Genomic DNA, 14807 nt, shown 5'->3' on the forward strand with positions numbered 1-14807 from the left:
CTCTGAAGATGCCAGCCACAGATGCTGGCGAAACGTCAGGAAGAACTCTTCTAGAACATGGTCACATAGCCCGAAAACCCCACAAAAAACTATTATTTTATTCTCTCTTTTCCCTTTTTATTATTCTTTTTATTATTCCAATTTTTTTTCTCCTTTTTTTTGTTGTTTCTTATTAGGCAGATCCACTGAGAACATTTAACAATTTAAAGAATGGTGTGTATAGGATGACTTAAGCAACAATGGAAGGTAGAAAGCATTATAAAAGTCAGAAGGATTAGGATTTTTTATTAAGAGTGAAGAATACTGTTACTTATGTAAGGTTACAATCATGTAGTAGAAAGCAATCAACACGTATATAATGCTATTATATGTGTTTTAGTTTATGTGTTTTATATGTTATAAAATAAAATATTTTTAAAAAATTGTTTTAAAATGTCACATTTTACCCTTTATTGGCCAACCAGAATACACAAAACACATTGTGCAAGCTTTCAAAGCATTACTGGCTTCTTCATCATGCAGAGGATGTTAAAAATCACTGTTGCTGTTGTGTGCCTTCAAGTACTGTATATACTCATGTATAAGTCTAGAAATTTTAGTCAAAAATTTGACCCAAAAAACCTGAGTCGACTTATCCATGGGTCAATGTAAGTACTGTACTTTAACTCTTATAAAAATGGAACCATCCCTTGGTGAAATGCAAAGGTGTAATCTGTCCTGAAAGCACTGCTCTCTCATCCATCCAGACTTTAGTGGGAGCACAAACAGTTATACCTGCTTTTTAAAGTTCTTTGGCATCATTTTCCTTTGCTTCATCCTATAGCTCCAGGGACATAGCTAAGGGAGGGGGTCTGAGGGGTCCAGACCCCCCTTTCAGTTAGATACAATGAATGGTGTGCGCTGCTGCACCGCCGTGCCTAAGCCCCATTATAATGGTGTTACTTAGTCTTGACCCCTCCTTCCCAAAATCCTGGCTACATCCCTGATAGCTCCTTTGTCACATATCCCTAAATTTTACCCTCGGCTTATACATGGGTCATATCAAAATCCATCATTTTAGCCCCAAAACCTGACCTCGACTTATAGTTGAGTATATACGGTAGTTTCTGACTCATGGCGACCCTAAGGCATGGGGTTTTCCTGGCCAGATTTGTTCAGAGGAGGTTTGCCTTGGGCTTCCTCTGAGGCTGAGAGAGTGTGACTTGCCCAAGGTTTCCATGGCCAAATGGGGATTTGCACCCTGGTCTCTAGGATCGCAGTGCAGCACTCAAATCACCACACTACACTGGCTCATCATACAGGAGAAGAAAATAAAAGTGGTGCTGTGGGAGTCACAGGCCTACATTTTTGTATAAGATGTTGCTTCTGTTGTTGTTCAGGTGGTGCCCATGGAGTTTAAATTATGGCAGTGCTTTGGCTCATTCCCAAATGACCAAGAGAGGAATGGCCTTTGCCAGCATTGAAATTCCACCAAATTGACTGAACTACAATAGAAACAACATCTGATACAAAATGTAGACATGTAACTCTAACATCATCACTTTTCTTCTCTTGTACTGATTTTTTAAATCTTCTGCCAATGGAACTTTGAAAATCTGCATGATGTGTTTTGTATATTTTGGACGGCCAATAAAGGTATTTCTCTTCTGTGGATTTTGGATTGATCTACACTGAAGCAATAATGCAGTTTGACACCACTTTAGGAGCTGTAGCTCCATCCTGTGAAATCCTGGGATTTATAGTTTTACAAGGCATTTAGCTTTGTATGTCCTACATTTTTAGACTGTAAGCCTGAGGGCAGGGAAATGTCAAATTAACAATTTGTAGGGCATTTTGGCTGAAGGGCCGGGTATAAATGTTGTAAATAAATAATTTTTAAAATTTATTTACAGAATTCCCCAAACACCACAGCCACTGACCAAGCTAGGGATGGTTCTTTCAAACCATCATCATTCTCTCTCTCTCTCTCTCTCTCTCTTTCTTATATATATATACACACACACACACACACACACACACACCACTTTTTCCTTCAGAATAAGATGTTCCTCCTCACTTTTGATTTAGGCTAATGGTCGTGCTGGCTGGGGATGATGGAAGTTGTAGTCCCACCCACCTGAAGGGCACTGCATTGAGGAAAGCAGCCCTGTGGCATCTGGAACAACATACAGGGCCTACACTTCAGAGTTAAGTTTTTAGCTTGGCAGAGAAAGCCACTGTTCCATGTCTTTAGCGGATATGGGATTACTCTGTTCATTTGTCTTAATTGCCCAGTCCATAAAACCAAATCAATTTTAAACTGTTTTCCACTTTCTATCCTGTAGAGACAACTTTCACCCTTGCACTTTAGTGATGGGGGGAAAGTGACTTGGAATGAACGCACACCATCATGTCTTTCCCCTATCATCACATTTAGATCTTTTTTACACTGTTCTGAGGCCTGTCCATATTGCACAATCATAGCACTATAATCCCACTTTAACTGCCTCAGCTGTGCCTTGTGGAATCCAGAGGTTTGTAGTTTGGTGAGGCACTAGAACTCTCTGACTAAGAAGCTAAACAGAATAATAGAATAGACCCCAGACGAACCCCTCTTCTGCCATGCAGAAAAACACAGTCAAAACCTTCTCTGCAACAGACGGTCTGGAATGGACATACATAGGCTAAAAGGTCCTGGCTTTGCATTGTCCTAGCCCTCTCACTGCTTCCTTTTGAGCTAAATTACTTCCCCCATTGAGGTCAATAAGCGGGTGCCCTCTCTGGACCTCCTACAATTTGGGTAACAACTCTGGTCAGATTTGAAAACCTGGAAAGTAAATTTTTAAAATGCAATTATCAGAGGGATAGCTTTGAATTGGTGCAGAGCTGGCCTTCCTTTGTGAAGACAGTCTGCACCTGAATCAGGGCTTTGGCCCTGCATCGTGTAGACAGGCCAATGTGAAGGTGGGGGAAAACCAGTTTAAATTGACTGTGTAGACATACCTGTATACCCTGCCTGCTCAGCATAGGATATCATTCCCAGAATATCCCAGAAAAAATGTGTAATTGTGCAAAATGATTTCACATGATGTCGCACCAAACCTGCCATTAAAGTGGTTGCAAAGAGGCATTGACGCACATTTTTTTACTTTCACTTTATTTGCACAATAGTGTGTGATAACCATTTGTGTGTGCAATTACTCGCCAATGTCACTTTGTTTGCAGGATGCTTCAAATGCCCTTCAATCTCCCTTTAATGTCACAATTAGCCCCAGTGTGATAAACTCCTCTGAATGCATTTCTCGGATCCTGGGCTGCCCTAACAGCTTGCATTGCAATGAAGTGGGGATTGATTTGTAATTAGCCAAGGCTAATTGGAAGGAGGGAGAAATGGAGCTCAACCTTCCCCCCTTCCCTCTTTTTCTCCCTCCATCACAACCAAGGAGGAAGGAGGTGGGTAGACAGAAAGTTTAACCAACAATTTGGCAGTCAGGAAGCCATTCTCAGCCCCTGGGTGAACACACAGTCTGTTTCCTGTTGCTAATTGGCAACGAGACACTCGTCAACATTTCAGGAGATGTGTCTTGGCCATGCCAGCATGTCTGCCAAGCCTGCCTACTGCGCCTTCCTTGCCAAGGATTTTCGAAGAGCAGGCTTCTCTAGGAAACTTCTTGCGAGGGGAAACATGGCATTTGGGATATAAAGGAGGCAGGGGAGGTTTGGAAAACATGTCCCCTTGGGGGTTTGGACCTCAGTGCCAACCTCCCTATGCCAACCATCTCAAAAATTATATAGGATGAGGTGGTGAATGTGTAACCTATAGCAAAGTGTGGCTCAGGGATGCTTTTGTGGGCCCCAGGGACTATTGGTTCTTTTAAAAAATATTCCATATACAGTGGGGCCTTGGTATCGGCTGGGGTTTGGTCAAGACCTCCCCATAGGTACCGAAATCTGTGGGTGCTCAAGTCCTATTAAATACAAAGGCTAGTAAAATGGTATCAAGGTTGCTTGTTGGAATTTTTGTGTTTTTAAAATATTTTGAAGCCATGGATGCTTGAATCTGTGGATTAAAAATCAGTGGATATGGAGGACTGATTTATCTATTTTGTCCAAAATTAATTTGTTCAAAAATTCACCAACTCTTTACATCACTTACTTAGTTACAAACTGTCCAAAATGCCCCTCCTCCAAATGCACCATTATGGAGCATGGGGGAAATCACTGCTTCATGCCCCCTATTTTTCTGGTGGTGGTATCTGGATCACTTCCTATTGGGAAAGAAAAAGACCCTCTGCTAGGTAGCTCATTTAGTACCATTAGCTCCAGCTGCATCCGCACAGCAGAAATAATGCAGTTTGACACTGCTTTAACTTCTATGGCTCAATACTATGGAATGCTGAGATTTGTAATTTATTGTGGCACCAGAGCTCTCTGACCAAGCAGACTAAATATCTCCCAAAACTACAAATCCCACAGTTCCATAGCATGGAGCCATGGCAGTTAAAACAGTCTCAATCTGCATTATTTCTGCAAAGCAGATGCAGTCTTGGTTGCCTGTTTGTAACTAAGTGGGTGATATAAAAGGTTGTTGAGTTTTAAAAAAAGAAATAACGAAAAGAAATCACATATGGGCAAACACATTCAGAGGCCTGATTCTTCTTGTTAGCTCCATCTAGAGTAAACTCGTTGACTTACTGAGGTTTACCAACCTATTGACTCATCCTTACGTCAGTTTAGCCAAGCAGCTCCTTCACATTGAGAACAATCAACTGAATCACCAGTGGGACTCAGGCCAATATGTTATTGTCAAAATGTAATGAAACAATGAACCTCCATTATAAAGTAAGGAAATAAAAATAGTATGCTATTCAAAGCCTGTTTCTTATAAACAGTTCCCGCAAGCTGTCTTTTCATCACAAAATTTTCCGCCAGACTCTCAACCTTGATACTCTGGAGGAGCCCTTAAAATAATTTTCAAGCCTTAGGGAGCCCATCCATAAAGATTATTGTTGTTTTTTTAAAAAAGTAACCAGACCCCTGTATCATTATTTCTGTTATGTAACTTTGCACACACAGGCATTTAATGGGGCTGTCCACATGATTGATAAGATATGGTTTTGCTCAGATTGTTGGGGGCAAATTATCTTACAGTTGTAAACTGCTTAGACACTGCTTAGGTGGTATGAAGCGGTATATAAATGGAGCTTGTTTGTTTGTTTTGTTTTGAAACTTACCTGTTGAAAAGATGCATATGGCCCACATGGGAGGAATCCAGGACAAAGCCACACTCCAGGGCTAAATACTGGAAGAAAATAATCCTTGGTTTGCTTCAGTTCAAGCTGAAAAATGTGGACAGTTGCACCAGAATGTGGACTGTGTGTCTCTGGGGAGACAGGAAAAAGCTGTAGAGCTGCCAGCACCATTGCAGCCCATATATATATATATATATCTCCCATCCACAGATTTATTGTACATGTACATGAGTGGCCATGCTCCTTTAAAATGAGCCCAGGTGGTGCAGTGGTTAAATGTTGGTACTGAAGCCACATGTATGTGAGTTTAATCCCAGGGGTCCAAGGTTAACTCAGCCTTCCATCCTTTCATAGGTCAGTAAGATGAATACCCAGGCCTGTTACAGACTGCCAAAATAAAGCTGCTTCGGGTCTCTTTGGAGGTATGCTATTTAAATGATGCATGGGTCCTAAGAGTCCGGAGGTCGTGCCAAAGCCACACTCCATTCTTAAGCACTGGAGTGCAGCTTTGGTGCAGCTTCTGGATTCTTAGGATGCATGCGTCATTTAAACAGCATACCTCCAAAGAGACCCGAAGCAGCTTTATTTTGGCAGTCTGTAACAGGCCCCAGCTTCTTGGGGGCAATTGGCTTACAGATTGTAAAACACTTAGAGAGTGCTGAGTTCACTGATAAGAGATACAGAAATGTAAATGCTATAATGCTATTGCTATCAATCCATTACACCATTAACCCATTGCACATACTGTGAAGCAAAATAATGACCAATGTTGCATGTCACCAACGATACAGTGGATACAATCATAACATTAACAAAGTGGCCAGTCCAACAGTAGGCCATGGGGGAAGGCAGGGGAAAGAAGGCATGTATGGGGGCCTTCAGGTTTGTGCTGTGCCAATGTCTCATTGGGTGCAGCAATGTGCAGTATGGGCTGTTGATTGCTTGTGCAGTTGAATAACTGGTTGCATGGCTGCTTGTGTGGGGCATCAAATGGGATGCCAGGTGGGCAGGATGAGGGTGGTGAATGGTGGCCACTGGAGGTGTGTCTGCGCACTTGTGCACATGCGTTTGTGTTGGAACAGAAAACGCATGCAGCTTGTACCCATGAATGTTCTATTTTAGCACGCCTATCTTTGTAGATGAAGGAGACAGGTGTGGCTTGCCCCTTGGTGTTCAGCCCATTGTGTGAGCTGGTGGTGCATTCAGTGGGTTTTCCCTGCAAATCATAGAGCTGGAAGAGACCTCAAGGGCCATCCAATCCAACACCCTGCCATGCAGGAACTCACAATAAAAGAAACCCCAACAAATGGCCATCCAGCCTCTGTTTAAAGACCTCCAAAGAAGGAGACATCACTCTCCAAGGGAGTTTCTTCCACTGTCAAACAGCTATCACTGTTAGGACGTTCCTCCTAATGTTGAGGTGGAATCTCTTTTCCTGTAGTTTGCACCCATTGTTCTGCATCCTATTCTCTGGAGCAGCAGAAAACAAGCTTGCTCCATCCTTAATATGACACCCCTTCAAACATATAAACAGGGCTATCGTATCAATTCTTAACCTTCTCTTCTCCGAGCTAATCATACCCAGCTTCCTAAGTCTCCTCAAAGGGCATGGTTTCCAGACTCTTCACCATTTTGATCGTCCTCCTTTGGACACACTCCAGCTTCTCAACATCCATCTTGAACTGTAGTGCCCAGAACTGGACACAATATTCCGGGTGAGGCCTAACCAATGCAGAATAGAATGACACCATAACTTCCCTTGATCTAGACACAATACATGTGTTGATGCAGTCTAAACTCATGTTGGCCTTTTTAGCTTCCACATCACACTGTTGTTCTTCTCTCACCTATTAACACACCCTTTCCTTCAAGACCTCTGTCTGTCTGGAAGTATTTTTTTCAGCAACATCAGCATTTGGAGAATAGTGAAGGAGGGCTGGAGAAACACAGACTTTGCAGGCTAGGTTGCAACAGAATGTGTGCAGTAAATCATGCAAAAAAAAAAAAAAGCTTGGGATTATACTATAGCCGATTATACTGAAGCTGTTTGCGCCTGCCTTCAAAAGGCAAGGTATACACCAGCTGCCCCCCTGAATGTGCAAAAACAGCAGAATAGAGAGAAAAGGGGAGAGCAGTTATGGCTGCCTAACCAGCTACCTCAACCCCACATATTTTTAAAAAGCATCATCTATTTTTTAAAAGCACCACCAAAAACAGAAATCAGAAAAAAAGTGAAAGGTGATGAAAGAAAGAATAAATCATCCCTGGAAGATGCTCTCTCAGGAAGGCTCCAAATGTTCTTGTTCAGTTATGCAAGGCTTACTTAATCTGGCTGTTTCATTTCACATGTGCATATTATTAGTTTTGAAACATGTTGAACGGCTCTTCTTTTTTTGTGGCATGGAACCACAAAGCCTTTCAGTCTTTTTGTTTTAGTGCATTTTGTTCTTTTAACTAGATATTTCAAGTGTTTTACTACTGGGACTAGTTTAATTCTATATTGTTCACTTTCAGTATGTTTTAAACTGTATAGTTCTTTTCAACTGTAAGCCACCATGAGTCCCAATTCTGAAAGAAATGCAGAATACAGATGATGCTGATGCTATGATATGATGATAATGTGAAAAGTACTTTAGTAGGCCTAATAAACTCTAATAATAAAGTAATAAACTTTGCTGTTGTTGTTGTGTGCAGCTGTTGTGTTGATGTCCCACTCCAGAAAGCAAAGATGGGGGAAGAACTTCACACAGAGAGCCCAACACAAGTGAAATGTATCAAGAGTTTATTGTGCTGCTAGGAATGCTCTCCAAAAATATGTGATTCCTCTGCTCAAATAAAGGTAAGGCACTTGAAAAGACTGCAATATTTTTTGCCTCCTTACAAACAGAAAGGTAGAAAACTTAGACAACTATACTTAGAAGTGTAACTTGATTTTTTTATACATATATAAAAATATTGTAATAAAGCAATAAAAGGATTGTAACCCCAAAAGCAGAGCAAAGAGGAACAGAAACAGTCACAGCAGCCCTTTCTCAGCGCGATGCCCTCCCGTGGCCATGTTGTTCAGTGGACAATGGGATCTGTAGTCCAGCTCCACTGGAGGGCTCTTAGTTGGGAAAGGCTGACACAAATGTATAATTGCATACAGCAAAGCATAGAGAAAATACACAGTCAGGGTACTTTGCATTCTCCTTAAACATGATAAGGCACCTTATATCTGTTGAATGAATGAATGAATGAATGAATGAATATATATATATATATATATATATATATATATATATTGGTGATGAGTCAAGATTTTGTGGTTCAGGATAGAGAAAGGGTTAGAAACAGCAACAGCAAAAATATTAGGTCTTTCATTTTTTGTTTCTATATTTTTATAAATATATTGGAATGGCTCTTGTCTTAAAGAGGGGGCAAAGTACCACATTTCTACCTCCCAAAATCTGTGCACCTATATTAGCAAATATGTCACAACTGAGTGGCTGAACCCAGTAAAACTTAAATATCTCACCTCCAAATATCCCCTTTTTGGATCAATCTATCTGCTACCCCCCCCCAAATTACAAAGGATTCTGGGAGCAAAGACCCCCTCCCTTTGCCAAGAAGCTTTTAATGAAAGAACCCACCTCCTTCTGTACACTCTCCAGAACATGATATGAAAAGGACCATCTTAGCTCAACTTGCCCTATCCCAGAATGTAATCTGCAGTTTTAAAACTATTCCTATCTCATAAGAAGAAAGAAAAGAAACACCATCTCAGGGCTGCAAAAGGCTGCAGAAGTCCAACAAGCAATATTCATTCTCTGGAGCTGATCCTTTACTATGCAATCCCTTCCCCAATGCACCAGCTCCTTAATACCAAGGGCAGCCCATGTTTTGGTTCCCAAAGGGGTGACTGATGGATTCTGTGTCCGTAGTTGCAGTGAATCTGCTCTGTGTTCTAGCCTGAGCCGCAAAGGATCCCTCCAAGGTCCTGAACTCCAACACTGGATTCAGTACTGTACACTGGCTAGCTCCTTTAAAGTTCAGACCAAAATCCAGGGTGGATTTACTGATTACCTAACTGAGATTCTGGTGCCACTGACCAAACGAAAATATTCATAAATGAATGTTGTTTTTAGACCTGGGTTCCATCTTTAATGTGTGTGTGTATGTATACACACACACACACACACTATGTACAATGTTCATAGTATATACTAGGTATGTATATTGCAAATACAGGTATTCCAGAATCCAAAACTATCTGCCAGGATAAAACAAAGTACTATGGAAAGGGTGGAAATGTTCTTTATTTTTCATTTCCCAGGTGATAAATGGGTTTCCCATTTCTTGGGAAACCCTGTCTGGAAGAACAAGAGAACAGTGAGACTTTTGTGCCATTTTCTTCCAGTTTTCAAATGTCTGGAAGTTTTCTGGAGTATTTTTGCACTCATAGAAATACGTATATGTGTGCATGTCTATTTACAAAACCACATTTTTATGCAGGAAACGTGCTTCTGTGCAGAAAACATGTTTTTTCCAATATGTAATGTGTGTGTATGTGTGGTGTGTGTGTGTGTATTGCACAAAAACATGGTGTTTTTTTGCACGGAAAAATCTTGCAGAACACCTCAGGATGCTCAAATACAGAAACTTCAAAGCAAGTTGCAGAAAAACTGTATGTGATGGAGCAAATCTGAAGATTTAGATTGCCAAATTCCTGCAAATGAGCATATATATTTTTTAAGATGCTTTTATGACCCTCAATGTTGCAAGGCTGTGTAAATTAACTGGTCTATCCATCTGTCTAAATGGTGTGAGTTGTGTAAGACAGATCTATAACGAAAATTAAAGAGTCCATCTCTTACACTGAATAACTGATACTATAACTTTGCACTTTGTTTTATTCTTATATTAATAATGTCTCTATATATTTATATATATTAAAAATAAGGCACATAAATAAGGTACATAAAGGGAAGTAGAAATCAGGAAGAATGGCCCAGCCCAGTGAAAAATGATCAGCTATTGCACCCGGTTCCACAGACAGGAGCTGAAAGAGGAAAGAAAAGCGGTAACTTGGCAGACTTTTCACGTTCCCCAGCAAAACAACTAAGCTTTACGAATCAAGCAACAAACAGAGGGGCTTTTTGGTGATATTTACAAGGGGGAAAAAGGATATGGAAGTCATCCATTCTACCAAGAAACAAGAACAGGAAATGCACCAAGCTGTCCCCTGGGTATTCACCATTTCCCTGCAAGTTTCAACCTCAAATGCAAACGTCCTAACTTGTACCCCCCTCTTTCCCCCAGAAAATAACCTCAGGACGGGGAACCGGCTCCAGCCACAAACCAACGTTGGCCAATATTTGCCTAAGAGTTATGAGAAGTTCAGTTCACGGAATGTTCCACATTAAAGCATTTTTCTCATGCCGGAATTTTATGAGAAGATGCCAGAGATTAGAAGAGGAGGAGGAGGAAGGAGGAGGAAGAGAAGGTGTGAAAGAAAAAGAGGTGTACAGAGAGCTTCAGGGGGCCAGGCAGGGGTGTGCAAACTGTGGCCCATTGGTCACATGTGGCTCCAGAAGCTGCTTGTGGCCTTGAGTGTGGAAACAGTGGCCCGTTTTAGTTGTTATTCTTTTTAGTTTTGAGGAGGGGGCCACAAGTATAGAAACTGGCCCATTGGCCACATGTTACTGCAGAAGCTCTTTATGACCACAGGTGTGGAAACTGTAGACCACTGGCCACATATGGACACAGAAATGCCTAGTGGCCTCAGGTGTGGAAACTGTGGCCTATTGGCCAGATGTGCTTACTGAAGTTCCTTGTGGCCTCAGATGCCATTGGCCACATGTGACTGCAGAAGCTCCTTATGGTCTCAGATGTGGAAACTATGGCCCATTAGCCACTTCTGGTGACAGAAGATCCTAGTGGCCAATTGGCCACATGTACACACTGAAGTTCCTTGTGGCTTTGGAAGTCATTGGCCACATGTGGCCACAGAAGCCATGAGCAACTTCTGTGACCACAAGTAGCCAATGGGTCGGTTTCCATGTCTCTGCCCTTGTTCCTCATTACTCAGGGGAACCAATCTCCTGCACAACAGATGGGTCACAAAGCCAGTATGTGGCTGGTGGAATCCCACTTCGGACTTGGTAAAGTCTTCTGCTGTCATTAACTGCCTAACTTATGGCATCCCTGGAATGCTGTAAAAACCAACACCCCACTATTAATTCCTTTCTTCTGATCGGTTTTCCTCCCTCCCCATCCTGCAGAAGAAAGAGAAAGAGAAGGGCCTTTTCCATTGTGTCCCCCTGCAGTGCCAGCCAACAGTTCCCCTTTCAAGGGGACAGTGAATCTACTCTGGGTTCTAGCCTGCACTTTTAAAGAGCTACCCAACATGCCAAACATATTTACAGGATCAGGTGCAGCATATTCAGACTAAAACCCAGCACAACTTCATCTCCACATTTACAGGGTGGGTGCAGAACACTGTCTCTAGGGAGTCCATCCAGGCCAGAGCCTTCACTGTTTTTGCTGCCACCAAAGCTGGTGCCCTCCAAATGTACTGGATGATGTCCCATCATCCCTAGTGCAGCTGTTAATCTGTTCTGCTGGTTTTTGAAATATTCTGTCACTGTGCTAGTTCTAAGAGATTTCACTTTTTCATATATTTGTGGGGCTTTGGTCTATTTTATTTTGGCTTTTGATTAGCTGTTTTTGGGGATGGGGAGGCTGCTGGGATGGGAGGTGATGACGACAAATCTTTGTTGTTACCCTTGCAAAAGAAAATGCTGAAATGTAAGAGGGAAGAATCATATCTTCTCTCTCTCTCTCTCTCTCTCTCTCTCTCTCTCTCTCACACACACACACACCGTTCCTCAACAGCTCTGGCATGCATTAAGAGTAAAACCGCTTTCCATTAAATCGAGATACTTTCCTCTTTTCTAGCTAAACCTGCTGCTGAATCTGGGTCAGGTGGAGAAATTATTAATTGCCAAGTTTCTAAAGCGTAGCTCAGGAAAAAGCTGATCTTCTTCCCCTGCCACTGCTTTTTAAATCTCTAGGAGCAACAGATATCTAAGAAATTGAATAATACAAAGGAAAATTCTGTTTAGGATTAAAAATTGCACACTGAAGGAAAAGAGTAGAGAATTTTAAATAAATTTCTGTTCCACACACACACAGAAATTTCATCAGAAGAAGCAACTCTGTTGGAATAGAGAACTAGGCTACACCTACAGTGTAAAAATAATGCAGTTTGATACCACTTTAAATACTGTAGCGCCATCCTATGAAGTCCTGGGATTTATTGTTTTGAGCTTTCTCTGCCCACAAGTGCTTCTGCCTCACGAGAGTGCAATTCCCAGGATTCCATAGGATGGAGCCATGGCAGTTAAAGTGGTGTCAAACTGCATTATTTTTACAGTGCAGACACGCCCCTAGAGTCTTTCCCACTCAGTACAATTACAGAATATCAATCCCACTTTAACTGTCAAGTTTAATTCACTTCCATCATAAGTGTATATATGGTGTCTGTGTGTGCTCACATGTGTGCACATGTGTGTGTACAGCATGAATATATTTATATCTAGGTTTAGAGATTCTATATATTTGAGGAAATGCATAGGAGAAATTTTTAGTTTAGAAACTTTTCAGGAATAAAAAATAATAATCCATACTCTTTGTCAAGCCAGGGTTCCAATCCACCAATAATATCTCCTGAATTGTAAAGTGCACTGGGACTCTCATTAACAGTGTGATGGCTCATGCAAAGAGCAAACCTTAGTGATCATACCTAAGGTTTGTTTTGGATAAAAAGGAATTTTCTTTACATTGGGTTAAATGCAGTTGCGTAAGAAATACACTTTCTGACTCTGACTACACCTAAAGGGGGTATTTATTTATTATATTTATTTGTATCTTGCTCTTTCCCCAGGACTAGGAGCGGCTTAACATCTGATTGTCTTTCACTTAGAGGTAACAGTGCTGTCAAAGGAGTCAGCTTCTTCTCTTGCTTCCTTCTCCAGAGATAGCAATGAAATGAGCTGAAAGTAGAGATGGAAAGAATATTCTATACAGTCAGCTCTCTACATTTGCAGTTTTGACTTTTGCAGATTTGATTAATCCCAAGATCCTCAGATGTAACTTTATAGTCAAAGTCTGTTGGAAGTTGCCCATCAAGTCATGCTGGAGGACCTAGATATTCCTAGAGAGAACACTTCTCTAGCATTTGTAGGTCCTTCAGCGTGATTCTTAAAAAACACACTATTGAAGCTGACCATAGAGTTGCACTGGAGGACCTAGAGATTCCTAGGGAGGTGTTCCCTCAGGTTAAAAAATACAGTAGGTTCTTTTAATTTGCATTTCCCCCTCTTTAATGGAGGTTAAACCTCAGTGGTCTCCTGTACTGCATCGGAAACTGCATGGCCCATATAGAATTGGGACTGCACTCTTGGTTGCCACTGACAACCAAGAATTTGGTTTGGACGCACAAGTTTGCATCCAAGGTCCTGAGTAAGTGCAGGACATTACTAACAAGTGTGGACATACTTTGGCAAAAGCAACACCTGCAGCCATTTTGAAATGTGAGCACTGAGAATCGATGACCTGCCTTGCCCCCATCTGACTCTTCACTCACAGTGTAAGATGGTGAGCCCATATGTTCTGGGTCCCTGTCAGCTATCCAGACTAGGCTATCACATTGCTTCACATTAGCGAACATATGTGTTGCACTGCATATGTGTTACTCCAGCTTACAGTGAATAATGAAGTGCTACAGTTTTCATATTTTAGTAAACATTTCTCCCCATTGATTTATCTACCAAAGCATACCTGTATGTTGCAGAGGGGAAGGGATTAACACACTGTCCTAGGCCACATACTCAGAAAAAACACTGAACTTAGCCTGACACATATAGTCTGATTGGTGCTCTGTGTATGTTTGCCTTACAATGCACCATATATTCCATTATGGCCCCCGGGCACTAATGAGGAACATCAGAAATAATACTGAGCATGGTGTCTCTCTCAACAAATATGTGCCCACCACATTTGGTCTTCTCATTGACATGCCTTTCAGCAGTTATACCAGCACCCCCTCCTGGTAACTTTTCCAAGCACTGAGTACTCGGGGGGGGGGGGGGGACGGAACATGGAGTTGTGCAGGTGTAGCATTATGCTCTACCTGCTTGATATGGGATCTCACATTGAAACTTACAGAATCTCTAGCTAGCATGGTCACTGGGGGGATTTTGGAAGTTGAAATCCAGGAGAAAAAGGGGTAACTGTCAAACACCATAGCTGGGATAGGGACTTCTCTTTCACAACCCATCGGTGCCTGAGCAGAGCCCTTGGAGAATCATCCCTTGGGTGTCTATACCATAAACTAGGAAGGAGTGTGTTTTTTTTGGGAGTAGCAACATGGATTATGCACATAATAACTTTTCTCCTTTTTGGTAATGCTTTTCATAGTTTCTGGTATTGCTCCACTGCACTTCCCCTCCAGATTTCCTGCTCTTGCTAATAAATTGCAGATAACTCCCATCAAGTCACTAAATTCTACTATTCTACTGGAGTAAACCTATA

General features: G+C 41.6%; 1 long non-coding RNA gene across 1 annotated transcript in view; it reads left to right on the forward strand.

The window, feature by feature from the left end:
- LOC121926051 overlaps positions 1-13175 on the forward strand; it is a 23674-nt gene extending 10499 nt beyond the window's left edge. Inside the window, exons 2-3 of the long non-coding RNA XR_006102968.1 lie at positions 7926-8070; positions 9547-13175. This is a non-coding gene — a long non-coding RNA (uncharacterized LOC121926051). The remainder of the gene's footprint in view (positions 1-7925; positions 8071-9546) is intronic.
- The last annotated feature ends 1632 nt before the right edge of the window (positions 13176-14807 follow it).

This window comes from Sceloporus undulatus, chromosome 3, assembly GCF_019175285.1.
Source record: "Sceloporus undulatus isolate JIND9_A2432 ecotype Alabama chromosome 3, SceUnd_v1.1, whole genome shotgun sequence".
NCBI lineage: Eukaryota > Metazoa > Chordata > Lepidosauria > Squamata > Phrynosomatidae > Sceloporus > Sceloporus undulatus.